Source organism: Apodemus sylvaticus, chromosome 21 (genome assembly GCF_947179515.1).
Source record: "Apodemus sylvaticus chromosome 21, mApoSyl1.1, whole genome shotgun sequence".
Classification (NCBI taxonomy): Eukaryota; Metazoa; Chordata; class Mammalia; order Rodentia; family Muridae; genus Apodemus; species Apodemus sylvaticus.
Genome location: NC_067492.1, coordinates 5,771,920 through 5,797,520, shown reverse-complemented (window position 1 = coordinate 5,797,520; position 25,601 = coordinate 5,771,920). Strand labels below are relative to the sequence as shown.

At 65.6% G+C, this 25,601-nt stretch overlaps 13 non-coding genes across 13 annotated transcripts; all 13 read right to left on the bottom strand.

The window, feature by feature from the left end:
• Positions 1-1,520: 1,520 nt before the first annotated feature.
• LOC127672298 (5S ribosomal RNA) lies at positions 1,521-1,639 on the bottom strand. The gene has a single exon (XR_007974949.1). It is a non-coding gene; the product is annotated as a 5S ribosomal RNA (ribosomal RNA).
• Positions 1,640-3,445: 1,806 nt separating this feature from the next.
• LOC127672296 (5S ribosomal RNA) lies at positions 3,446-3,564 on the bottom strand. The gene has a single exon (XR_007974947.1). It is a non-coding gene; the product is annotated as a 5S ribosomal RNA (ribosomal RNA).
• Positions 3,565-5,377: 1,813 nt separating this feature from the next.
• Positions 5,378-5,496, bottom strand: LOC127672295 (5S ribosomal RNA). The gene has a single exon (XR_007974946.1). It is a non-coding gene; the product is annotated as a 5S ribosomal RNA (ribosomal RNA).
• A 1,804-nt stretch (positions 5,497-7,300) lies between these two features.
• Positions 7,301-7,419, bottom strand: LOC127672294 (5S ribosomal RNA). Its single transcript, XR_007974945.1, has one exon. It is a non-coding gene; the product is annotated as a 5S ribosomal RNA (ribosomal RNA).
• A 1,812-nt stretch (positions 7,420-9,231) lies between these two features.
• LOC127672293 (5S ribosomal RNA) lies at positions 9,232-9,350 on the bottom strand. Its single transcript, XR_007974944.1, has one exon. It is a non-coding gene; the product is annotated as a 5S ribosomal RNA (ribosomal RNA).
• A 1,815-nt stretch (positions 9,351-11,165) lies between these two features.
• Positions 11,166-11,284, bottom strand: LOC127672292 (5S ribosomal RNA). Its single transcript, XR_007974943.1, has one exon. It is a non-coding gene; the product is annotated as a 5S ribosomal RNA (ribosomal RNA).
• Positions 11,285-13,099: 1,815 nt separating this feature from the next.
• Positions 13,100-13,218, bottom strand: LOC127672291 (5S ribosomal RNA). Its single transcript, XR_007974942.1, has one exon. It is a non-coding gene; the product is annotated as a 5S ribosomal RNA (ribosomal RNA).
• A 1,821-nt stretch (positions 13,219-15,039) lies between these two features.
• LOC127672290 (5S ribosomal RNA) lies at positions 15,040-15,158 on the bottom strand. The gene has a single exon (XR_007974941.1). It is a non-coding gene; the product is annotated as a 5S ribosomal RNA (ribosomal RNA).
• Positions 15,159-16,956: 1,798 nt separating this feature from the next.
• On the bottom strand, positions 16,957-17,075 carry LOC127672288 (5S ribosomal RNA). Its single transcript, XR_007974940.1, has one exon. It is a non-coding gene; the product is annotated as a 5S ribosomal RNA (ribosomal RNA).
• Positions 17,076-18,887: 1,812 nt separating this feature from the next.
• LOC127672287 (5S ribosomal RNA) lies at positions 18,888-19,006 on the bottom strand. The gene has a single exon (XR_007974939.1). It is a non-coding gene; the product is annotated as a 5S ribosomal RNA (ribosomal RNA).
• Positions 19,007-20,821: 1,815 nt separating this feature from the next.
• On the bottom strand, positions 20,822-20,940 carry LOC127672286 (5S ribosomal RNA). The gene has a single exon (XR_007974938.1). It is a non-coding gene; the product is annotated as a 5S ribosomal RNA (ribosomal RNA).
• A 1,798-nt stretch (positions 20,941-22,738) lies between these two features.
• Positions 22,739-22,857, bottom strand: LOC127672284 (5S ribosomal RNA). Its single transcript, XR_007974936.1, has one exon. It is a non-coding gene; the product is annotated as a 5S ribosomal RNA (ribosomal RNA).
• Positions 22,858-24,678: 1,821 nt separating this feature from the next.
• Positions 24,679-24,797, bottom strand: LOC127672283 (5S ribosomal RNA). The gene has a single exon (XR_007974935.1). It is a non-coding gene; the product is annotated as a 5S ribosomal RNA (ribosomal RNA).
• Between the last annotated feature and the right edge of the window lie 804 nt (positions 24,798-25,601).

Genomic DNA, 25,601 nt, shown 5'->3' with positions numbered 1-25,601 from the left:
TCCCCATGGAGCACGGGCCCAGACAGTGAGTGCCAGACTTGGCCCCACGGAGACCTCTCCTTCTCCTACTCCTCCCCTCCCCTCCACTCCCCTCCCCTCCCCTCCCCGGAGGTTCTTGGACCAGCATCCTCACCCACCCACCCACCCACCCACCCACCCACGCGTGACCTCCTCTTGCCCTGGACGCTCGAGGAGGACGAGGAGGACAGTCCGGCTTCTGGAATCTGGAATCGGGGACGCTGGGCCCCACCTCGCTCACGGCACCGTCCGTCCCTCAGTCCCTCCCCGTGCCCCGGACTGGGACCCTCAGCCTGGACACGCACGGGAATCCGACTGACTGTGGATGGCTGGCATCCCATCCCACCCAGCATCCGCACAGCCACAGCCAGCGGCACAGGCTAGCCCTGGAGCCAGGCACTGTCCGTGCCCTCCCTTTGGAGCGAGCGGGCGCACACACAATACCCACACAGGGGCACCCTGCGCCAGACACGAGCAAGGGCTCGCGGGCGCCCCCGGGCGAGAAAGCGCGATGGCCCAGACGCGCTACTGATCCACAGAAGTGGGAACTTGACGAACGGTTACACGCGTGCGTGCGCACACACGCACATCCACACGCACTCACAAGCATGATCGCACTGCGCGGACCCGCGCGAGCGCTTCCAGGCCCCAAAGCACACATGCCATCACACATACACACACATATACACACAGCACTCCCACACTAGCGGGCTGGCACACCCACCCAATCCCCCAGGCACACACACTTGTGTGTACTGACTGATAAGAGCAAGTATGCAGGAAGGGCCCTCATGCTACACACACACACACACACACACACACACACACACACATACAGAGGCGCATTAGCAGAAGGCAGGATGGCCACACACACTCTCACACCCGTCAAACAGTCTCTTGCGTGCTCTCACACCCACACATACCAGCGCATGAACTCACGCACCAGACACAAGACACAAGCAGACACACTGACACAGGCCCCCAGAGCTCCCTAGACCTCCCGAGGCAGGCTAGAGTGGCAGGTGGTGGCTGGGTTCTTCCGGGACTCCTCCCACGGAGAGGGAGTGGGCGAGGGCGAGGGGTGGAGTAGCCTTGTCCACCCCCCTCCCTGCCTGTGCAAGGTGGGAGCCAAGTGCGGTGTTGGATCAGGATGGGTGGGACGGATGGGTGTTGGAGGGCATCCTGGGCTTGGTGCAAATGGAGACAGGCTCTCCCCTCCAAACCTCTGGCAGCTAGCTAGCCACACCGCACACATTGCAGGGAGGTGCGGTGTGGTGTGGTGTGGCGGTGCCCACTCTGAAGGCTCCGGGAGCCAGCGGTGATGGGCAATACAAGCCTCGTCCTATGCGAGGAGGACGAGGGGGGCGGGGTGCTCTCTCCCGAGTGTGGGGTGTGGGTGGGGCTGGACTGCCCTGGGCCCGGGTCTCTGGTCCCCGAGGGGCCGGCTGTGGTCCTGACAGTGACCAAAAGCAAGAGAGGACACGCCGGGGCGGAGTCCAAAAAGCCTACAGCACCCGGTATTCCCAGGCGGTCTCCCATCCAAGTACTAACCAGGCCCGACCCTGCTTAGCTTCCGAGATCAGACGAGATCGGGCGCGTTCAGGGTGGTATGGCCGTAGACGACGGCCGCCGCTCCGGAAAGCCCCAAGAGCCTGCTGCCGGCGCTCGCCCGCCGCCACTGTCAACGCTGCCCCCCTGCCCGCCCGCCCACCCACCCACCCGACGCTGAGCCCACGCGAGCCCAGGGCCCCGCAGACACACGCACTGTACCGCAGCGCACACCAAGGACCACAGCCACGCACGCACGCACGCACGCCACTCGGCCCGGCCCGAGCCCCACCCACACGCGCCAGCCCTCGCTGCCAGCCTACAACCTCCCCGAACCCCTTCAGCCCTCCTCCGCCCTCCCCTTGGAGCACGGGCCCAGACAGTGAGTGCCAGACTTGGCCCCACGGAGACCTCTCCTTCTCCTACTCCTCCCCTCCCCTCCACTCCCCTCCCCTCCCCTCCCCTCCCCGGAGGTTCTTGGACCAGCATCCTCACCCACCCACCCACCCACCCACCCACGCGTGACCTCCTCTTGCCCTGGACGCTCGAGGAGGACGAGGAGGACAGTCCGGCTTCTGGAATCTGGAATCGGGGACGCTGGGCCCCACCTCGCTCACGGCACCGTCCGTCCCTCAGTCCCTCCCCGTGCCCCGGACTGGGACCCTCAGCCTGGACACGCACGGGAATCCGACTGACTGTGGATGGCTGGCATCCCATCCCACCCAGCATCCGCACAGCCACAGCCAGCGGCACAGGCTAGCCCTGGAGCCAGGCACTGTCCGTGCCCTCCCTTTGGAGCGAGCGGGCGCACACACAATACCCACACAGGGGCACCCTGCGCCCGACACGAGCAAGGGCTCGCGGGCGCCCCCGGGCGAGAAAGCGCGATGGCCCAGACGCGCTACTGATCCACAGAAGTGGGAACTTGACGAACGGTTACACGCGTGCGTGCGCACACACGCACATCCACACGCACTCACAAGCATGATCGCACTGCGCGGACCCGCGCGAGCGCTTCCAGGCCCCAAAGCACACATGCCATCACACATACACACACATATACACACAGCACTCCCACACTAGCGGGCTGGCACACCCACCCAATCCCCCAGGCACACACACTTGTGTGTACTGGCTGATAAGAGCAAGTATGCAGGAAGGGCCCTCATGCTACACACACACACACACACACACACACATACAGAGGCGCATTAGCAGAAGGCAGGATGGCCACACACACTCTCACACCCGTCAAACAGTCTCTTGCGTGCTCTCACACCCACACATACCAGCGCATGAACCCACGCACCAGACACAAGACACAAGCAGACACACTGACACAGGCCCCCAGAGCTCCCTAGACCTCCCGAGGCAGGCTAGAGTGGCAGGTGGTGGCTGGGTTCTTCCGGGACTCCTCCCACGGAGAGGGAGTGGGCGAGGGCGAGGGATGGAGTAGCCTTGTCCACCCCCCTCCCTGCCTGTGCAAGGTGGGAGCCAAGTGCGGTGTTGGATCAGGATGGGTGGGACGGATGGGTGTTGGAGGGCATCCTGGGCGTGGTGCAAATGGAGACAGGCTCTCCCCTCCAAACCTCTGCCAGCTAGCTAGCCAGCCAGCCCTGCAGGGAGGTGCGGTGTGGTGTGGTGTGGTGTGGTGTGGTGTGGCGGTGCCCACTCTGAGGGCTCCGGGAGCCAGCGGTGATGGGCAATACAAGCCTCGTCCTATGCGAGGAGGACGAGGGGGGCGGGGTGCTCTCTCCCGAGTGTGGGGTGTGGGTGGGGATGGACTGCCCTGGGCCCGGGTCTCTGGTCCCCGAGGGGCCGGCTGTGGTCCTGACAGTGACCAAAAGCAAGAGAGGACACGCCGGGGCGGAGTCCAAAAAGCCTACAGCACCCGGTATTCCCAGGCGGTCTCCCATCCAAGTACTAACCAGGCCCGACCCTGCTTAGCTTCCGAGATCAGACGAGATCGGGCGCGTTCAGGGTGGTATGGCCGTAGACGACGGCCGCCGCTCCGGAAAGCCCCAAGAGCCTGCTGCCGGCGCTCGCCCGCCGCCACTGTCAACGCTGCCCCCCTGCCCGCCCGCCCACCCACCCACCCGACGCCGAGCCCACGCGAGCCCAGGGCCCCGCAGACACACGCACTGTACCGCAGCGCACACCAAGGACCACAGCCACGCACGCACGCACGCACGCCACTCGGCCCGGCCCGAGCCCCACCCACACGCGCCAGCCCTCGCTGCCAGCCTACAACCTCCCCGAACCCCTTCAGCCCTCCTCCGCCCTCCCCATGGAGCACGGGCCCAGACAGTGAGTGCCAGACTTGGCCCCACGGAGACCTCTCCTTCTCCTACTCCTCCCCTCCCCTCCACTCCCCTCCCCTCCCCTCCCCGGAGGTTCTTGGACCAGCATCCTCACCCACCCACCCACCCACCCACCCACCCACGCGTGACCTCCTCTTGCCCTGGACGCTCGAGGAGGACGAGGAGGACAGTCCGGCTTCTGGAATCTGGAATCGGGGACGCTGGGCCCCACCTCGCTCACGGCACCGTCCGTCCCTCAGTCCCTCCCCGTGCCCCGGACTGGGACCCTCAGCCTGGACACGCACGGGAATCCGACTGACTGTGGATGGCTGGCATCCCATCCCACCCAGCATCCGCACAGCCACAGCCAGCGGCACAGGCTAGCCCTGGAGCCAGGCACTGTCCGTGCCCTCCCTTTGGAGCGAGCGGGCGCACACACAATACCCACACAGGGGCACCCTGCGCCCGACACGAGCAAGGGCTCGCGGGCGCCCCCGGGCGAGAAAGCGCGATGGCCCAGACGCGCTACTGATCCACAGAAGTGGGAACTTGACGAACGGTTACACGCGTGCGTGCGCACACACGCACATCCACACGCACTCACAAGCATGATCGCACTGCGCGGACCCGCGCGAGCGCTTCCAGGCCCCAAAGCACACATGCCATCACACATACACACACATATACACACAGCACTCCCACACTAGCGGGCTGGCACACCCACCCAATCCCCCAGGCACACACACTTGTGTGTACTGGCTGATAAGAGCAAGTATGCAGGAAGGGCCCTCATGCTACACACACACACACACACACACACATACAGAGGCGCATTAGCAGAAGGCAGGATGGCCACACACACTCTCACACCCGTCAAACAGTCTCTTGCGTGCTCTCACACCCACACATACCAGCGCATGAACTCACGCACCAGACACAAGACACAAGCAGACACACTGACACAGGCCCCCAGAGCTCCCTAGACCTCCCGAGGCAGGCTAGAGTGGCAGGTGGTGGCTGGGTTCTTCCGGGACTCCTCCCACGGAGAGGGAGTGGGCGAGGGCGAGGGATGGAGTAGCCTTGTCCACCCCCCTCCCTGCCTGTGCAAGGTGGGAGCCAAGTGCGGTGTTGGATCAGGATGGGTGGGACGGATGGGTGTTGGAGGGCATCCTGGGCTTGGTGCAAATGGAGACAGGCTCTCCCCTCCAAACCTCTGCCAGCTAGCTAGCCAGCCAGCCCTGCAGGGAGGTGCGGTGTGGTGTGGTGTGGTGTGGTGTGGTGTGGTGTGGTGTGGCGGTGCCCACTCTGAGGGCTCCGGGAGCCAGCGGTGATGGGCAATACAAGCCTCGTCCTATGCGAGGAGGACGAGGGGGGCGGGGTGCTCTCTCCCGAGTGTGGGGTGTGGGTGGGGATGGACTGCCCTGGGCCCGGGTCTCTGGTCCCCGAGGGGCCGGCTGTGGTCCTGACAGTGACCAAAAGCAAGAGAGGACACGCCGGGGCGGAGTCCAAAAAGCCTACAGCACCCGGTATTCCCAGGCGGTCTCCCATCCAAGTACTAACCAGGCCCGACCCTGCTTAGCTTCCGAGATCAGACGAGATCGGGCGCGTTCAGGGTGGTATGGCCGTAGACGACGGCCGCCGCTCCGGAAAGCCCCAAGAGCCTGCTGCCGGCGCTCGCCCGCCGCCACTGTCAACGCTGCCCCCCTGCCCGCCCGCCCACCCACCCACCCGACGCCGAGCCCACGCGAGCCCAGGGCCCCGCAGACACACGCACTGTACCGCAGCGCACACCAAGGACCACAGCCACGCACGCACGCACGCACGCCACTCGGCCCGGCCCGAGCCCCACCCACACGCGCCAGCCCTCGCTGCCAGCCTACAACCTCCCCGAACCCCTTCAGCCCTCCTCCGCCCTCCCCATGGAGCACGGGCCCAGACAGTGAGTGCCAGACTTGGCCCCACGGAGACCTCTCCTTCTCCTACTCCTCCCCTCCCCTCCACTCCCCTCCGCTCCCCTCCCCGGAGGTTCTTGGACCAGCATCCTCACCCACCCACCCACCCACCCACCCACCCACGCGTGACCTCCTCTTGCCCTGGACGCTCGAGGAGGACGAGGAGGACAGTCCGGCTTCTGGAATCTGGAATCGGGGACGCTGGGCCCCACCTCGCTCACGGCACCGTCCGTCCCTCAGTCCCTCCCCGTGCCCCGGACTGGGACCCTCAGCCTGGACACGCACGGGAATCCGACTGACTGTGGATGGCTGGCATCCCATCCCACCCAGCATCCGCACAGCCACAGCCAGCGGCACAGGCTAGCCCTGGAGCCAGGCACTGTCCGTGCCCTCCCTTTGGAGCGAGCGGGCGCACACACAATACCCACACAGGGGCACCCTGCGCCCGACACGAGCAAGGGCTCGCGGGCGCCCCCGGGCGAGAAAGCGCGATGGCCCAGACGCGCTACTGATCCACAGAAGTGGGAACTTGACGAACGGTTACACGCGTGCGTGCGCACACACGCACATCCACACGCACTCACAAGCATGATCGCACTGCGCGGACCCGCGCGAGCGCTTCCAGGCCCCAAAGCACACATGCCATCACACATACACACACATATACACACAGCACTCCCACACTAGCGGGCTGGCACACCCACCCAATCCCCCAGGCACACACACTTGTGTGTACTGACTGATAAGAGCAAGTATGCAGGAAGGGCCCTCATGCTACACACACACACACACACACACACACACACACACACATACAGAGGCGCATTAGCAGAAGGCAGGATGGCCACACACACTCTCACACCCGTCAAACAGTCTCTTGCGTGCTCTCACACCCACACATACCAGCGCATGAACTCACGCACCAGACACAAGACACAAGCAGACACACTGACACAGGCCCCCAGAGCTCCCTAGACCTCCCGAGGCAGGCTAGAGTGGCAGGTGGTGGCTGGGTTCTTCCGGGACTCCTCCCACGGAGAGGGAGTGGGCGAGGGCGAGGGGTGGAGTAGCCTTGTCCACCCCCCTCCCTGCCTGTGCAAGGTGGGAGCCAAGTGCGGTGTTGGATCAGGATGGGTGGGACGGATGGGTGTTGGAGGGCATCCTGGGCTTGGTGCAAATGGAGACAGGCTCTCCCCTCCAAACCTCTGGCAGCTAGCTAGCCACACCGCACACATTGCAGGGAGGTGCGGTGTGGTGTGGTGTGGCGGTGCCCACTCTGAAGGCTCCGGGAGCCAGCGGTGATGGGCAATACAAGCCTCGTCCTATGCGAGGAGGACGAGGGGGGCGGGGTGCTCTCTCCCGAGTGTGGGGTGTGGGTGGGGCTGGACTGCCCTGGGCCCGGGTCTCTGGTCCCCGAGGGGCCGGCTGTGGTCCTGACAGTGACCAAAAGCAAGAGAGGACACGCCGGGGCGGAGTCCAAAAAGCCTACAGCACCCGGTATTCCCAGGCGGTCTCCCATCCAAGTACTAACCAGGCCCGACCCTGCTTAGCTTCCGAGATCAGACGAGATCGGGCGCGTTCAGGGTGGTATGGCCGTAGACGACGGCCGCCGCTCCGGAAAGCCCCAAGAGCCTGCTGCCGGCGCTCGCCCCGCCGCCACTGTCAACGCTGCCCCCCTGCCCGCCCGCCCACCCACCCACCCGACGCCGAGCCCACGCGAGCCCAGGGCCCCGCAGACACACGCACTGTACCGCAGCGCACACCAAGGACCACAGCCACGCACGCACGCACGCACGCCACTCGGCCCGGCCCGAGCCCCACCCACACGCGCCAGCCCTCGCTGCCAGCCTACAACCTCCCCGAACCCCTTCAGCCCTCCTCCGCCCTCCCCTTGGAGCACGGGCCCAGACAGTGAGTGCCAGACTTGGCCCCACGGAGACCTCTCCTTCTCCTACTCCTCCCCTCCCCTCCACTCCCCTCCCCTCCCCTCCCCTCCCCGGAGGTTCTTGGACCAGCATCCTCACCCACCCACCCACCCACCCACCCACGCGTGACCTCCTCTTGCCCTGGACGCTCGAGGAGGACGAGGAGGACAGTCCGGCTTCTGGAATCTGGAATCGGGGACGCTGGGCCCCACCTCGCTCACGGCACCGTCCGTCCCTCAGTCCCTCCCCGTGCCCCGGACTGGGACCCTCAGCCTGGACACGCACGGGAATCCGACTGACTGTGGATGGCTGGCATCCCATCCCACCCAGCATCCGCACAGCCACAGCCAGCGGCACAGGCTAGCCCTGGAGCCAGGCACTGTCCGTGCCCTCCCTTTGGAGCGAGCGGGCGCACACACAATACCCACACAGGGGCACCCTGCGCCCGACACGAGCAAGGGCTCGCGGGCGCCCCCGGGCGAGAAAGCGCGATGGCCCAGACGCGCTACTGATCCACAGAAGTGGGAACTTGACGAACGGTTACACGCGTGCGTGCGCACACACGCACATCCACACGCACTCACAAGCATGATCGCACTGCGGGGACCCGCGCGAGCGCTTCCAGGCCCCAAAGCACACAGGCCATCACACATACACACACATATACACACAGCACTCCCACACTAGCGGGCTGGCACACCCACCCAATCCCCCAGGCACACACACTTGTGTGTACTGGCTGATAAGAGCAAGTATGCAGGAAGGGCCCTCATGCTACACACACACACACACACACACACACACACACACACACACACATACAGAGGCGCATTAGCAGAAGGCAGGATGGCCACACACACTCTCACACCCGTCAAACAGTCTCTTGCGTGCTCTCACACCCACACATACCAGCGCATGAACTCACGCACCAGACACAAGACACAAGCAGACACACTGACACAGGCCCCCAGAGCTCCCTAGACCTCCCGAGGCAGGCTAGAGTGGCAGGTGGTGGCTGGGTTCTTCCGGGACTCCTCCCACGGAGAGGGAGTGGGCGAGGGCGAGGGGTGGAGTAGCCTTGTCCACCCCCCTCCCTGCCTGTGCAAGGTGGGAGCCAAGTGCGGTGTTGGATCAGGATGGGTGGGACGGATGGGTGTTGGAGGGCATCCTGGGCTTGGTGCAAATGGAGACAGGCTCTCCCCTCCAAACCTCTGGCAGCTAGCTAGCCACACCGCACACATTGCAGGGAGGTGCGGTGTGGTGTGGTGTGGCGGTGCCCACTCTGAAGGCTCCGGGAGCCAGCGGTGATGGGCAATACAAGCCTCGTCCTATGCGAGGAGGACGAGGGGGGCGGGGTGCTCTCTCCCGAGTGTGGGGTGTGGGTGGGGCTGGACTGCCCTGGGCCCGGGTCTCTGGTCCCCGAGGGGCCGGCTGTGGTCCTGACAGTGACCAAAAGCAAGAGAGGACACGCCGGGGCGGAGTCCAAAAAGCCTACAGCACCCGGTATTCCCAGGCGGTCTCCCATCCAAGTACTAACCAGGCCCGACCCTGCTTAGCTTCCGAGATCAGACGAGATCGGGCGCGTTCAGGGTGGTATGGCCGTAGACGACGGCCGCCGCTCCGGAAAGCCCCAAGAGCCTGCTGCCGGCGCTCGCCCGCCGCCACTGTCAACGCTGCCCCCCCTGCCCGCCCGCCCACCCACCCACCCGACGCCGAGCCCACGCGAGCCCAGGGCCCCGCAGACACACGCACTGTACCGCAGCGCACACCAAGGACCACAGCCACGCACGCACGCACGCACGCCACTCGGCCCCGGCCCGAGCCCCACCCACACGCGCCAGCCCTCGCTGCCAGCCTACAACCTCCCCGAACCCCTTCAGCCCTCCTCCGCCCTCCCCTTGGAGCACGGGCCCAGACAGTGAGTGCCAGACTTGGCCCCACGGAGACCTCTCCTTCTCCTACTCCTCCCCTCCCCTCCACTCCCCTCCCCTCCCCTCCCCTCCCCGGAGGTTCTTGGACCAGCATCCTCACCCACCCACCCACCCACCCACCCACGCGTGACCTCCTCTTGCCCTGGACGCTCGAGGAGGACGAGGAGGACAGTCCGGCTTCTGGAATCTGGAATCGGGGACGCTGGGCCCCACCTCGCTCACGGCACCGTCCGTCCCTCAGTCCCTCCCCGTGCCCCGGACTGGGACCCTCAGCCTGGACACGCACGGGAATCCGACTGACTGTGGATGGCTGGCATCCCATCCCACCCAGCATCCGCACAGCCACAGCCAGCGGCACAGGCTAGCCCTGGAGCCAGGCACTGTCCGTGCCCTCCCTTTGGAGCGAGCGGGCGCACACACAATACCCACACAGGGGCACCCTGCGCCCGACACGAGCAAGGGCTCGCGGGCGCCCCCGGGCGAGAAAGCGCGATGGCCCAGACGCGCTACTGATCCACAGAAGTGGGAACTTGACGAACGGTTACACGCGTGCGTGCGCACACACGCACATCCACACGCACTCACAAGCATGATCGCACTGCGGGGACCCGCGCGAGCGCTTCCAGGCCCCAAAGCACACAGGCCATCACACATACACACACATATACACACAGCACTCCCACACTAGCGGGCTGGCACACCCACCCAATCCCCCAGGCACACACACTTGTGTGTACTGGCTGATAAGAGCAAGTATGCAGGAAGGGCCCTCATGCTACACACACACACACACACACACACACACACACACACACACACACATACAGAGGCGCATTAGCAGAAGGCAGGATGGCCACACACACTCTCACACCCGTCAAACAGTCTCTTGCGTGCTCTCACACCCACACATACCAGCGCATGAACTCACGCACCAGACACAAGACACAAGCAGACACACTGACACAGGCCCCCAGAGCTCCCTAGACCTCCCGAGGCAGGCTAGAGTGGCAGGTGGTGGCTGGGTTCTTCCGGGACTCCTCCCACGGAGAGGGAGTGGGCGAGGGCGAGGGGTGGAGTAGCCTTGTCCACCCCCCTCCCTGCCTGTGCAAGGTGGGAGCCAAGTGCGGTGTTGGATCAGGATGGGTGGGACGGATGGGTGTTGGAGGGCATCCTGGGCTTGGTGCAAATGGAGACAGGCTCTCCCCTCCAAACCTCTGGCAGCTAGCTAGCCACACCGCACACATTGCAGGGAGGTGCGGTGTGGTGTGGTGTGGCGGTGCCCACTCTGAAGGCTCCGGGAGCCAGCGGTGATGGGCAATACAAGCCTCGTCCTATGCGAGGAGGACGAGGGGGGCGGGGTGCTCTCTCCCGAGTGTGGGGTGTGGGTGGGGCTGGACTGCCCTGGGCCCGGGTCTCTGGTCCCCGAGGGGCCGGCTGTGGTCCTGACAGTGACCAAAAGCAAGAGAGGACACGCCGGGGCGGAGTCCAAAAAGCCTACAGCACCCGGTATTCCCAGGCGGTCTCCCATCCAAGTACTAACCAGGCCCGACCCTGCTTAGCTTCCGAGATCAGACGAGATCGGGCGCGTTCAGGGTGGTATGGCCGTAGACGACGGCCGCCGCTCCGGAAAGCCCCAAGAGCCTGCTGCCGGCGCTCGCCCGCCGCCACTGTCAACGCTGCCCCCCTGCCCGCCCGCCCACCCACCCACCCGACGCCGAGCCCACGCGAGCCCAGGGCCCCCGCAGACACACGCACTGTACCGCAGCGCACACCAAGGACCACAGCCACGGACGCACGCACGCACGCCACTCGGCCCGGCCCGAGCCCCACCCACACGCGCCAGCCCTCGCTGCCAGCCTACAACCTCCCCGAACCCCTTCAGCCCTCCTCCGCCCTCCCCTTGGAGCACGGGCCCAGACAGTGAGTGCCAGACTTGGCCCCACGGAGACCTCTCCTTCTCCTACTCCTCCCCTCCCCTCCACTCCCCTCCCCTCCCCTCCCCTCCCCGGAGGTTCTTGGACCAGCATCCTCACCCACCCACCCACCCACCCACCCACGCGTGACCTCCTCTTGCCCTGGACGCTCGAGGAGGACGAGGAGGACAGTCCGGCTTCTGGAATCTGGAATCGGGGACGCTGGGCCCCACCTCGCTCACGGCACCGTCCGTCCCTCAGTCCCTCCCCGTGCCCCGGACTGGGACCCTCAGCCTGGACACGCACGGGAATCCGACTGACTGTGGATGGCTGGCATCCCATCCCACCCAGCATCCGCACAGCCACAGCCAGCGGCACAGGCTAGCCCTGGAGCCAGGCACTGTCCGTGCCCTCCCTTTGGAGCGAGCGGGCGCACACACAATACCCACACAGGGGCACCCTGCGCCCGACACGAGCAAGGGCTCGCGGGCGCCCCCGGGCGAGAAAGCGCGATGGCCCAGACGCGCTACTGATCCACAGAAGTGGGAACTTGACGAACGGTTACACGCGTGCGTGCGCACACACGCACATCCACACGCACTCACAAGCATGATCGCACTGCGCGGACCCGCGCGAGCGCTTCCAGGCCCCAAAGCACACATGCCATCACACATACACACACATATACACACAGCACTCCCACACTAGCGGGCTGGCACACCCACCCAATCCCCCAGGCACACACACTTGTGTGTACTGGCTGATAAGAGCAAGTATGCAGGAAGGGCCCTCATGCTACACACACACACACACACACACACACACACACACATACAGAGGCGCATTAGCAGAAGGCAGGATGGCCACACACACTCTCACACCCGTCAAACAGTCTCTTGCGTGCTCTCACACCCACACATACCAGCGCATGAACCCACGCACCAGACACAAGACACAAGCAGACACACTGACACAGGCCCCCAGAGCTCCCTAGACCTCCCGAGGCAGGCTAGAGTGGCAGGTGGTGGCTGGGTTCTTCCGGGACTCCTCCCACGGAGAGGGAGTGGGCGAGGGCGAGGGATGGAGTAGCCTTGTCCACCCCCCTCCCTGCCTGTGCAAGGTGGGAGCCAAGTGCGGTGTTGGATCAGGATGGGTGGGACGGATGGGTGTTGGAGGGCATCCTGGGCGTGGTGCAAATGGAGACAGGCTCTCCCCTCCAAACCTCTGCCAGCTAGCTAGCCAGCCAGCCCTGCAGGGAGGTGCGGTGTGGTGTGGTGTGGTGTGGTGTGGTGTGGCGGTGCCCACTCTGAGGGCTCCGGGAGCCAGCGGTGATGGGCAATACAAGCCTCGTCCTATGCGAGGAGGACGAGGGGGGCGGGGTGCTCTCTCCCGAGTGTGGGGTGTGGGTGGGGATGGACTGCCCTGGGCCCGGGTCTCTGGTCCCCGAGGGGCCGGCTGTGGTCCTGACAGTGACCAAAAGCAAGAGAGGACACGCCGGGGCGGAGTCCAAAAAGCCTACAGCACCCGGTATTCCCAGGCGGTCTCCCATCCAAGTACTAACCAGGCCCGACCCTGCTTAGCTTCCGAGATCAGACGAGATCGGGCGCGTTCAGGGTGGTATGGCCGTAGACGACGGCCGCCGCTCCGGAAAGCCCCAAGAGCCTGCTGCCGGCGCTCGCCCGCCGCCACTGTCAACGCTGCCCCCCTGCCCGCCCGCCCACCCACCCACCCGACGCCGAGCCCACGCGAGCCCAGGGCCCCGCAGACACACGCACTGTACCGCAGCGCACACCAAGGACCACAGCCACGCACGCACGCACGCACGCCACTCGGCCCGGCCCGAGCCCCACCCACACGCGCCAGCCCTCGCTGCCAGCCTACAACCTCCCCGAACCCCTTCAGCCCTCCTCCGCCCTCCCCATGGAGCACGGGCCCAGACAGTGAGTGCCAGACTTGGCCCCACGGAGACCTCTCCTTCTCCTACTCCTCCCCTCCCCTCCACTCCCCTCCCCTCCCCTCCCCGGAGGTTCTTGGACCAGCATCCTCACCCACCCACCCACCCACCCACCCACCCACGCGTGACCTCCTCTTGCCCTGGACGCTCGAGGAGGACGAGGAGGACAGTCCGGCTTCTGGAATCTGGAATCGGGGACGCTGGGCCCCACCTCGCTCACGGCACCGTCCGTCCCTCAGTCCCTCCCCGTGCCCCGGACTGGGACCCTCAGCCTGGACACGCACGGGAATCCGACTGACTGTGGATGGCTGGCATCCCATCCCACCCAGCATCCGCACAGCCACAGCCAGCGGCACAGGCTAGCCCTGGAGCCAGGCACTGTCCGTGCCCTCCCTTTGGAGCGAGCGGGCGCACACACAATACCCACACAGGGGCACCCTGCGCCCGACACGAGCAAGGGCTCGCGGGCGCCCCCGGGCGAGAAAGCGCGATGGCCCAGACGCGCTACTGATCCACAGAAGTGGGAACTTGACGAACGGTTACACGCGTGCGTGCGCACACACGCACATCCACACGCACTCACAAGCATGATCGCACTGCGCGGACCCGCGCGAGCGCTTCCAGGCCCCAAAGCACACATGCCATCACACATACACACACATATACACACAGCACTCCCACACTAGCGGGCTGGCACACCCACCCAATCCCCCAGGCACACACACTTGTGTGTACTGGCTGATAAGAGCAAGTATGCAGGAAGGGCCCTCATGCTACACACACACACACACACACACACACACACACATACAGAGGCGCATTAGCAGAAGGCAGGATGGCCACACACACTCTCACACCCGTCAAACAGTCTCTTGCGTGCTCTCACACCCACACATACCAGCGCATGAACTCACGCACCAGACACAAGACACAAGCAGACACACTGACACAGGCCCCCAGAGCTCCCTAGACCTCCCGAGGCAGGCTAGAGTGGCAGGTGGTGGCTGGGTTCTTCCGGGACTCCTCCCACGGAGAGGGAGTGGGCGAGGGCGAGGGATGGAGTAGCCTTGTCCACCCCCCTCCCTGCCTGTGCAAGGTGGGAGCCAAGTGCGGTGTTGGATCAGGATGGGTGGGACGGATGGGTGTTGGAGGGCATCCTGGGCTTGGTGCAAATGGAGACAGGCTCTCCCCTCCAAACCTCTGCCAGCTAGCTAGCCAGCCAGCCCTGCAGGGAGGTGCGGTGTGGTGTGGTGTGGTGTGGTGTGGTGTGGTGTGGTGTGGCGGTGCCCACTCTGAGGGCTCCGGGAGCCAGCGGTGATGGGCAATACAAGCCTCGTCCTATGCGAGGAGGACGAGGGGGGCGGGGTGCTCTCTCCCGAGTGTGGGGTGTGGGTGGGGATGGACTGCCCTGGGCCCGGGTCTCTGGTCCCCGAGGGGCCGGCTGTGGTCCTGACAGTGACCAAAAGCAAGAGAGGACACGCCGGGGCGGAGTCCAAAAAGCCTACAGCACCCGGTATTCCCAGGCGGTCTCCCATCCAAGTACTAACCAGGCCCGACCCTGCTTAGCTTCCGAGATCAGACGAGATCGGGCGCGTTCAGGGTGGTATGGCCGTAGACGACGGCCGCCGCTCCGGAAAGCCCCAAGAGCCTGCTGCTGGCGCTCGCCCGCCGCCACTGTCAACGCTGCCCCCCTGCCCGCCCGCCCACCCACCCACCCGACGCCGAGCCCACGCGAGCCCAGGGCCCCGCAGACACACGCACTGTACCGCAGCGCACACCAAGGACCACAGCCACGCACGCACGCACGCACGCCACTCGGCCCGGCCCGAGCCCCACCCACACGCGCCAGCCCTCGCTGCCAGCCTACAACCTCCCCGAACCCCTTCAGCCCTCCTCCGCCCTCCCCATGGAGCACGGGCCCAGACAGTGAGTGCCAGACTTGGCCCCACGGAGACCTCTCCTTCTCCTACTCCTCCCCTCCCCTCCACTCCCCTCCCCTCCCCTCCCCGGAGGTTCTTGGACCAGCATCCTCACCCACCCACCCACCCACCCACCCACCCACGCGTGACCTCCTCTTGCCCTGGACGCTCGAGGAGGACGAGGAGGACAGTCCGGCTTCTGGAATCTGGAATCGGGGACGCTGGGCCCCACCTCGCTCACGGCACCGTCCGTCCCTCAGTCCCTCCCCGTGCCCCGGACTGGGACCCTCAGCCTGGACACGCACGGGAATCCGACTGACTGTGGATGGCTGGCATCCCATCCCACCCAGCATCCGCACAGCCACAGCCAGCGGCACAGGCTAGCCCTGGAGCCAGGCACTGTCCGTGCCCTCCCTTTGGAGCGAGCGGGCGCACACACAATACCCACACAGGGGCACCCTGCGCCAGACACGAGCAAGGGCTCGCGGGCGCCCCCGGGCGAGAAAGCGCGATGGCCCAGACGCGCTACTGATCCACAGAAGTGGGAACTTGACGAACGGTTACACGCGTGCGTGCGCACACACGCACATCCACACGCACTCACAAGCATGATCGCACTGCGCGGACCCGCGCGAGCGCTTCCAGGCCCCAAAGCACACATGCCATCACACATACACACACATATACACACAGCACTCCCACACTAGCGGGCTGGCACACCCACCCAATCCCCCAGGCACACACACTTGTGTGTACTGACTGATAAGAGCAAGTATGCAGGAAGGGCCCTCATGCTACACACACACACACACACACACACACACACACACACATACAGAGGCGCATTAGCAGAAGGCAGGATGGCCACACACACTCTCACACCCGTCAAACAGTCTCTTGCGTGCTCTCACACCCACACATACCAGCGCATGAACTCACGCACCAGACACAAGACACAAGCAGACACACTGACACAGGCCCCCAGAGCTCCCTAGACCTCCCGAGGCAGGCTAGAGTGGCAGGTGGTGGCTGGGTTCTTCCGGGACTCCTCCCACGGAGAGGGAGTGGGCGAGGGGTGGAGTAGCCTTGTCCACCCCCCTCCCTGCCTGTGCAAGGTGGGAGCCAAGTGCGGTGTTGGATCAGGATGGGTGGGACGGATGGGTGTTGGAGGGCATCCTGGGCTTGGTGCAAATGGAGACAGGCTCTCCCCTCCAAACCTCTGGCAGCTAGCTAGCCACACCGCACACATTGCAGGGAGGTGCGGTGTGGTGTGGTGTGGCGGTGCCCACTCTGAAGGCTCCGGGAGCCAGCGGTGATGGGCAATACAAGCCTCGTCCTATGCGAGGAGGACGAGGGGGGCGGGGTGCTCTCTCCCGAGTGTGGGGTGTGGGTGGGGCTGGACTGCCCTGGGCCCGGGTCTCTGGTCCCCGAGGGGCCGGCTGTGGTCCTGACAGTGACCAAAAGCAAGAGAGGACACGCCGGGGCGGAGTCCAAAAAGCCTACAGCACCCGGTATTCCCAGGCGGTCTCCCATCCAAGTACTAACCAGGCCCGACCCTGCTTAGCTTCCGAGATCAGACGAGATCGGGCGCGTTCAGGGTGGTATGGCCGTAGACGACGGCCGCCGCTCCGGAAAGCCCCAAGAGCCTGCTGCCGGCGCTCGCCCGCCGCCACTGTCAACGCTGCCCCCCTGCCCGCCCGCCCACCCACCCACCCGACGCCGAGCCCACGCGAGCCCAGGGCCCCGCAGACACACGCACTGTACCGCAGCGCACACCAAGGACCACAGCCACGCACGCACGCACGCACGCCACTCGGCCCGGCCCGAGCCCCACCCACACGCGCCAGCCCTCGCTGCCAGCCTACAACCTCCCCGAACCCCTTCAGCCCTCCTCCGCCCTCCCCTTGGAGCACGGGCCCAGACAGTGAGTGCCAGACTTGGCCCCACGGAGACCTCTCCTTCTCCTACTCCTCCCCTCCCCTCCACTCCCCTCCCCTCCCCTCCCCTCCCCGGAGGTTCTTGGACCAGCATCCTCACCCACCCACCCACCCACCCACCCACGCGTGACCTCCTCTTGCCCTGGACGCTCGAGGAGGACGAGGAGGACAGTCCGGCTTCTGGAATCTGGAATCGGGGACGCTGGGCCCCACCTCGCTCACGGCACCGTCCGTCCCTCAGTCCCTCCCCGTGCCCCGGACTGGGACCCTCAGCCTGGACACGCACGGGAATCCGACTGACTGTGGATGGCTGGCATCCCATCCCACCCAGCATCCGCACAGCCACAGCCAGCGGCACAGGCTAGCCCTGGAGCCAGGCACTGTCCGTGCCCTCCCTTTGGAGCGAGCGGGCGCACACACAATACCCACACAGGGGCACCCTGCGCCCGACACGAGCAAGGGCTCGCGGGCGCCCCCGGGCGAGAAAGCGCGATGGCCCAGACGCGCTACTGATCCACAGAAGTGGGAACTTGACGAACGGTTACACGCGTGCGTGCGCACACACGCACATCCACACGCACTCACAAGCATGATCGCACTGCGCGGACCCGCGCGAGCGCTTCCAGGCCCCAAAGCACACATGCCATCACACATACACACACATATACACACAGCACTCCCACACTAGCGGGCTGGCACACCCACCCAATCCCCCAGGCACACACACTTGTGTGTACTGGCTGATAAGAGCAAGTATGCAGGAAGGGCCCTCATGCTACACACACACACACACACACACACACACACACACACACATACAGAGGCGCATTAGCAGAAGGCAGGATGGCCACACACACTCTCACACCCGTCAAACAGTCTCTTGCGTGCTCTCACACCCACACATACCAGCGCATGAACCCACGCACCAGACACAAGACACAAGCAGACACACTGACACAGGCCCCCAGAGCTCCCTAGACCTCCCGAGGCAGGCTAGAGTGGCAGGTGGTGGCTGGGTTCTTCCGGGACTCCTCCCACGGAGAGGGAGTGGGCGAGGGCGAGGGATGGAGTAGCCTTGTCCACCCCCCTCCCTGCCTGTGCAAGGTGGGAGCCAAGTGCGGTGTTGGATCAGGATGGGTGGGACGGATGGGTGTTGGAGGGCATCCTGGGCGTGGTGCAAATGGAGACAGGCTCTCCCCTCCAAACCTCTGCCAGCTAGCTAGCCAGCCAGCCCTGGGTGCGGTGTGGTGTGGTGTGGTGTGGTGTGGTGTGGCGGTGCCCACTCTGAGGGCTCCGGGAGCCAGCGGTGATGGGCAATACAAGCCTCGTCCTATGCGAGGAGGACGAGGGGGGCGGGGTGCTCTCTCCCGAGTGTGGGGTGTGGGTGGGGATGGACTGCCCTGGGCCCGGGTCTCTGGTCCCCGAGGGGCCGGCTGTGGTCCTGACAGTGACCAAAAGCAAGAGAGGACACGCCGGGGCGGAGTCCAAAAAGCCTACAGCACCCGGTATTCCCAGGCGGTCTCCCATCCAAGTACTAACCAGGCCCGACCCTGCTTAGCTTCCGAGATCAGACGAGATCGGGCGCGTTCAGGGTGGTATGGCCGTAGACGACGGCCGCCGCTCCGGAAAGCCCCAAGAGCCTGCTGCCGGCGCTCGCCCGCCGCCACTGTCAACGCTGCCCCCCTGCCCGCCCGCCCACCCACCCACCCGACGCCGAGCCCACGCGAGCCCAGGGCCCCGCAGACACACGCACTGTACCGCAGCGCACACCAAGGACCACAGCCACGCACGCACGCACGCACGCCACTCGGCCCGGCCCGAGCCCCACCCACACGCGCCAGCCCTCGCTGCCAGCCTACAACCTCCCCGAACCCCTTCAGCCCTCCTCCGCCCTCCCCATGGAGCACGGGCCCAGACAGTGAGTGCCAGACTTGGCCCCACGGAGACCTCTCCTTCTCCTACTCCTCCCCTCCCCTCCACTCCCCTCCCCTCCCCTCCCCGGAGGTTCTTGGACCAGCATCCTCACCCACCCACCCACCCACCCACCCACCCACGCGTGACCTCCTCTTGCCCTGGACGCTCGAGGAGGACGAGGAGGACAGTCCGGCTTCTGGAATCTGGAATCGGGGACGCTGGGCCCCACCTCGCTCACGGCACCGTCCGTCCCTCAGTCCCTCCCCGTGCCCCGGACTGGGACCCTCAGCCTGGACACGCACGGGAATCCGACTGACTGTGGATGGCTGGCATCCCATCCCACCCAGCATCCGCACAGCCACAGCCAGCGGCACAGGCTAGCCCTGGAGCCAGGCACTGTCCGTGCCCTCCCTTTGGAGCGAGCGGGCGCACACACAATACCCACACAGGGGCACCCTGCGCCCGACACGAGCAAGGGCTCGCGGGCGCCCCCGGGCGAGAAAGCGCGATGGCCCAGACGCGCTACTGATCCACAGAAGTGGGAACTTGACGAACGGTTACACGCGTGCGTGCGCACACACGCACATCCACACGCACTCACAAGCATGATCGCACTGCGCGGACCCGCGCGAGCGCTTCCAGGCCCCAAAGCACACATGCCATCACACATACACACACATATACACACAGCACTCCCACACTAGCGGGCTGGCACACCCACCCAATCCCCCAGGCACACACACTTGTGTGTACTGGCTGATAAGAGCAAGTATGCAGGAAGGGCCCTCATGCTACACACACACACACACACACACACACATACAGAGGCGCATTAGCAGAAGGCAGGATGGCCACACACACTCTCACACCCGTCAAACAGTCTCTTGCGTGCTCTCACACCCACACATACCAGCGCATGAACTCACGCACCAGACACAAGACACAAGCAGACACACTGACACAGGCCCCCAGAGCTCCCTAGACCTCCCGAGGCAGGCTAGAGTGGCAGGTGGTGGCTGGGTTCTTCCGGGACTCCTCCCACGGAGAGGGAGTGGGCGAGGGCGAGGGATGGAGTAGCCTTGTCCACCCCCCTCCCTGCCTGTGCAAGGTGGGAGCCAAGTGCGGTGTTGGATCAGGATGGGTGGGACGGATGGGTGTTGGAGGGCATCCTGGGCTTGGTGCAAATGGAGACAGGCTCTCCCCTCCAAACCTCTGCCAGCTAGCTAGCCAGCCAGCCCTGCAGGGAGGTGCGGTGTGGTGTGGTGTGGTGTGGTGTGGTGTGGTGTGGTGTGGCGGTGCCCACTCTGAGGGCTCCGGGAGCCAGCGGTGATGGGCAATACAAGCCTCGTCCTATGCGAGGAGGACGAGGGGGGCGGGGTGCTCTCTCCCGAGTGTGGGGTGTGGGTGGGGCTGGACTGCCCTGGGCCCGGGTCTCTGGTCCCCGAGGGGCCGGCTGTGGTCCTGACAGTGACCAAAAGCAAGAGAGGACACGCCGGGGCGGAGTCCAAAAAGCCTACAGCACCCGGTATTCCCAGGCGGTCTCCCATCCAAGTACTAACCAGGCCCGACCCTGCTTAGCTTCCGAGATCAGACGAGATCGGGCGCGTTCAGGGTGGTATGGCCGTAGACGACGGCCGCCGCTCCGGAAAGCCCCAAGAGCCTGCTGCCGGCGCTCGCCCGCCGCCACTGTCAACGCTGCCCCCCTGCCCGCCCGCCCACCCACCCACCCGACGCCGAGCCCACGCGAGCCCAGGGCCCCGCAGACACACGCACTGTACCGCAGCGCACACCAAGGACCACAGCCACGCACGCACGCACGCACGCCACTCGGCCCGGCCCGAGCCCCACCCACACGCGCCAGCCCTCGCTGCCAGCCTACAACCTCCCCGAACCCCTTCAGCCCTCCTCCGCCCTCCCCATGGAGCACGGGCCCAGACAGTGAGTGCCAGACTTGGCCCCACGGAGACCTCTCCTTCTCCTACTCCTCCCCTCCCCTCCACTCCCCTCCCCTCCCCTCCCCGGAGGTTCTTGGACCAGCATCCTCACCCACCCACCCACCCACCCACCCACCCACGCGTGACCTCCTCTTGCCCTGGACGCTCGAGGAGGACGAGGAGGACAGTCCGGCTTCTGGAATCTGGAATCGGGGACGCTGGGCCCCACCTCGCTCACGGCACCGTCCGTCCCTCAGTCCCTCCCCGTGCCCCGGACTGGGACCCTCAGCCTGGACACGCACGGGAATCCGACTGACTGTGGATGGCTGGCATCCCATCCCACCCAGCATCCGCACAGCCACAGCCAGCGGCACAGGCTAGCCCTGGAGCCAGGCACTGTCCGTGCCCTCCCTTTGGAGCGAGCGGGCGCACACACAATACCCACACAGGGGCACCCTGCGCCAGACACGAGCAAGGGCTCGCGGGCGCCCCCGGGCGAGAAAGCGCGATGGCCCAGACGCGCTACTGATCCACAGAAGTGGGAACTTGACGAACGGTTACACGCGTGCGTGCGCACACACGCACATCCACACGCACTCACAAGCATGATCGCACTGCGCGGACCCGCGCGAGCGCTTCCAGGCCCCAAAGCACACATGCCATCACACATACACACACATATACACACAGCACTCCCACACTAGCGGGCTGGCACACCCACCCAATCCCCCAGGCACACACACTTGTGTGTACTGACTGATAAGAGCAAGTATGCAGGAAGGGCCCTCATGCTACACACACACACACACACACACACACACACACACACATACAGAGGCGCATTAGCAGAAGGCAGGATGGCCACACACACTCTCACACCCGTCAAACAGTCTCTTGCGTGCTCTCACACCCACACATACCAGCGCATGAACTCACGCACCAGACACAAGACACAAGCAGACACACTGACACAGGCCCCCAGAGCTCCCTAGACCTCCCGAGGCAGGCTAGAGTGGCAGGTGGTGGCTGGGTTCTTCCGGGACTCCTCCCACGGAGAGGGAGTGGGCGAGGGGTGGAGTAGCCTTGTCCACCCCCCTCCCTGCCTGTGCAAGGTGGGAGCCAAGTGCGGTGTTGGATCAGGATGGGTGGGACGGATGGGTGTTGGAGGGCATCCTGGGCTTGGTGCAAATGGAGACAGGCTCTCCCCTCCAAACCTCTGGCAGCTAGCTAGCCACACCGCACACATTGCAGGGAGGTGCGGTGTGGTGTGGTGTGGCGGTGCCCACTCTGAAGGCTCCGGGAGCCAGCGGTGATGGGCAATACAAGCCTCGTCCTATGCGAGGAGGACGAGGGGGGCGGGGTGCTCTCTCCCGAGTGTGGGGTGTGGGTGGGGCTGGACTGCCCTGGGCCCGGGTCTCTGGTCCCCGAGGGGCCGGCTGTGGTCCTGACAGTGACCAAAAGCAAGAGAGGACACGCCGGGGCGGAGTCCAAAAAGCCTACAGCACCCGGTATTCCCAGGCGGTCTCCCATCCAAGTACTAACCAGGCCCGACCCTGCTTAGCTTCCGAGATCAGACGAGATCGGGCGCGTTCAGGGTGGTATGGCCGTAGACGACGGCCGCCGCTCCGGAAAGCCCCAAGAGCCTGCTGCCGGCGCTCGCCCGCCGCCACTGTCAACGCTGCCCCCCCTGCCCGCCCGCCCACCCACCCACCCGACGCCGAGCCCACGCGAGCCCAGGGCCCCGCAGACACACGCACTGTACCGCAGCGCACACCAAGGACCACAGCCACGCACGCACGCACGCACGCCACTCGGCCCGGCCCGAGCCCCACCCACACGCGCCAGCCCTCGCTGCCAGCCTACAACCTCCCCGAACCCCTTCAGCCCTCCTCCGCCCTCCCCTTGGAGCACGGGCCCAGACAGTGAGTGCCAGACTTGGCCCCACGGAGACCTCTCCTTCTCCTACTCCTCCCCTCCCCTCCACTCCCCTCCCCTCCCCTCCCCGGAGGTTCTTGGACCAGCATCCTCACCCACCCACCCACCCACCCACCCACCCACGCGTGACCTCCTCTTGCCCTGGACGCTCGAGGAGGACGAGGAGGACAGTCCGGCTTCTGGAATCTGGAATCGGGGACGCTGGGCCCCACCTCGCTCACGGCACCGTCCGTCCCTCAGTCCCTCCCCGTGCCCCGGACTGGGACCCTCAGCCTGGACACGCACGGGAATCCGACTGACTGTGGATGGCTGGCATCCCATCCCACCCAGCATCCGCACAGCCACAGCCAGCGGCACAGGCTAGCCCTGGAGCCAGGCACTGTCCGTGCCCTCCCTTTGGAGCGAGCGGGCGCACACACAATACCCACACAGGGGCACCCCTGCGCCAGACACGAGCAAGGGCTCGCGGGCGCCCCCGGGCGAGAAAGCGCGATGGCCCAGACGCGCTACTGATCCACAGAAGTGGGAACTTGACGAACGGTTACACGCGTGCGTGCGCACACACGCACATCCACACGCACTCACAAGCATGATCGCACTGCGCGGACCCGCGCGAGCGCTTCCAGGCCCCAAAGCACACATGCCATCACACATACACACACATATACACACAGCACTCCCACACTAGCGGGCTGGCACACCCACCCAATCCCCCAGGCACACACACTTGTGTGTACTGGCTGATAAGAGCAAGTATGCAGGAAGGGCCCTCATGCTACACACACACACACACACACACACACACACACACACACACATACAGAGGCGCATTAGCAGAAGGCAGGATGGCCACACACACTCTCACACCCGTCAAACAGTCTCTTGCGTGCTCTCACACCCACACATACCAGCGCATGAACCCACGCACCAGACACAAGACACAAGCAGACACACTGACACAGGCCCCCAGAGCTCCCTAGACCTCCCGAGGCAGGCTAGAGTGGCAGGTGGTGGCTGGGTTCTTCCGGGACTCCTCCCACGGAGAGGGAGTGGGCGAGGGCGAGGGATGGAGTAGCCTTGTCCACCCCCCTCCCTGCCTGTGCAAGGTGGGAGCCAAGTGCGGTGTTGGATCAGGATGGGTGGGACGGATGGGTGTTGGAGGGCATCCTGGGCGTGGTGCAAATGGAGACAGGCTCTCCCCTCCAAACCTCTGCCAGCTAGCTAGCCAGCCAGCCCTGCAGGGAGGTGCGGTGTGGTGTGGTGTGGTGTGGTGTGGTGTGGCGGTGCCCACTCTGAGGGCTCCGGGAGCCAGCGGTGATGGGCAATACAAGCCTCGTCCTATGCGAGGAGGACGAGGGGGGCGGGGTGCTCTCTCCCGAGTGTGGGGTGTGGGTGGGGATGGACTGCCCTGGGCCCGGGTCTCTGGTCCCCGAGGGGCCGGCTGTGGTCCTGACAGTGACCAAAAGCAAGAGAGGACACGCCGGGGCGGAGTCCAAAAAGCCTACAGCACCCGGTATTCCCAGGCGGTCTCCCATCCAAGTACTAACCAGGCCCGACCCTGCTTAGCTTCCGAGATCAGACGAGATCGGGCGCGTTCAGGGTGGTATGGCCGTAGACGACGGCCGCCGCTCCGGAAAGCCCCAAGAGCCTGCTGCCGGCGCTCGCCCGCCGCCACTGTCAACGCTGCCCCCCTGCCCGCCCGCCCACCCACCCACCCGACGCCGAGCCCACGCGAGCCCAGGGCCCCGCAGACACACGCACTGTACCGCAGCGCACACCAAGGACCACAGCCACGCACGCACGCACGCACGCCACTCGGCCCGGCCCGAGCCCCACCCACACGCGCCAGCCCTCGCTGCCAGCCTACAACCTCCCCGAACCCCTTCAGCCCTCCTCCGCCCTCCCCATGGAGCACGGGCCCAGACAGTGAGTGCCAGACTTGGCCCCACGGAGACCTCTCCTTCTCCTACTCCTCCCCTCCCCTCCACTCCCCTCCCCTCCCCTCCCCGGAGGTTCTTGGACCAGCATCCTCACCCACCCACCCACCCACCCACCCACCCACGCGTGACCTCCTCTTGCCCTGGACGCTCGAGGAGGACGAGGAGGACAGTCCGGCTTCTGGAATCTGGAATCGGGGACGCTGGGCCCCACCTCGCTCACGGCACCGTCCGTCCCTCAGTCCCTCCCCGTGCCCCGGACTGGGACCCTCAGCCTGGACACGCACGGGAATCCGACTGACTGTGGATGGCTGGCATCCCATCCCACCCAGCATCCGCACAGCCACAGCCAGCGGCACAGGCTAGCCCTGGAGCCAGGCACTGTCCGTGCCCTCCCTTTGGAGCGAGCGGGCGCACACACAATACCCACACAGGGGCACCCTGCGCCAGACACGAGCAAGGGCTCGCGGGCGCCCCCGGGCGA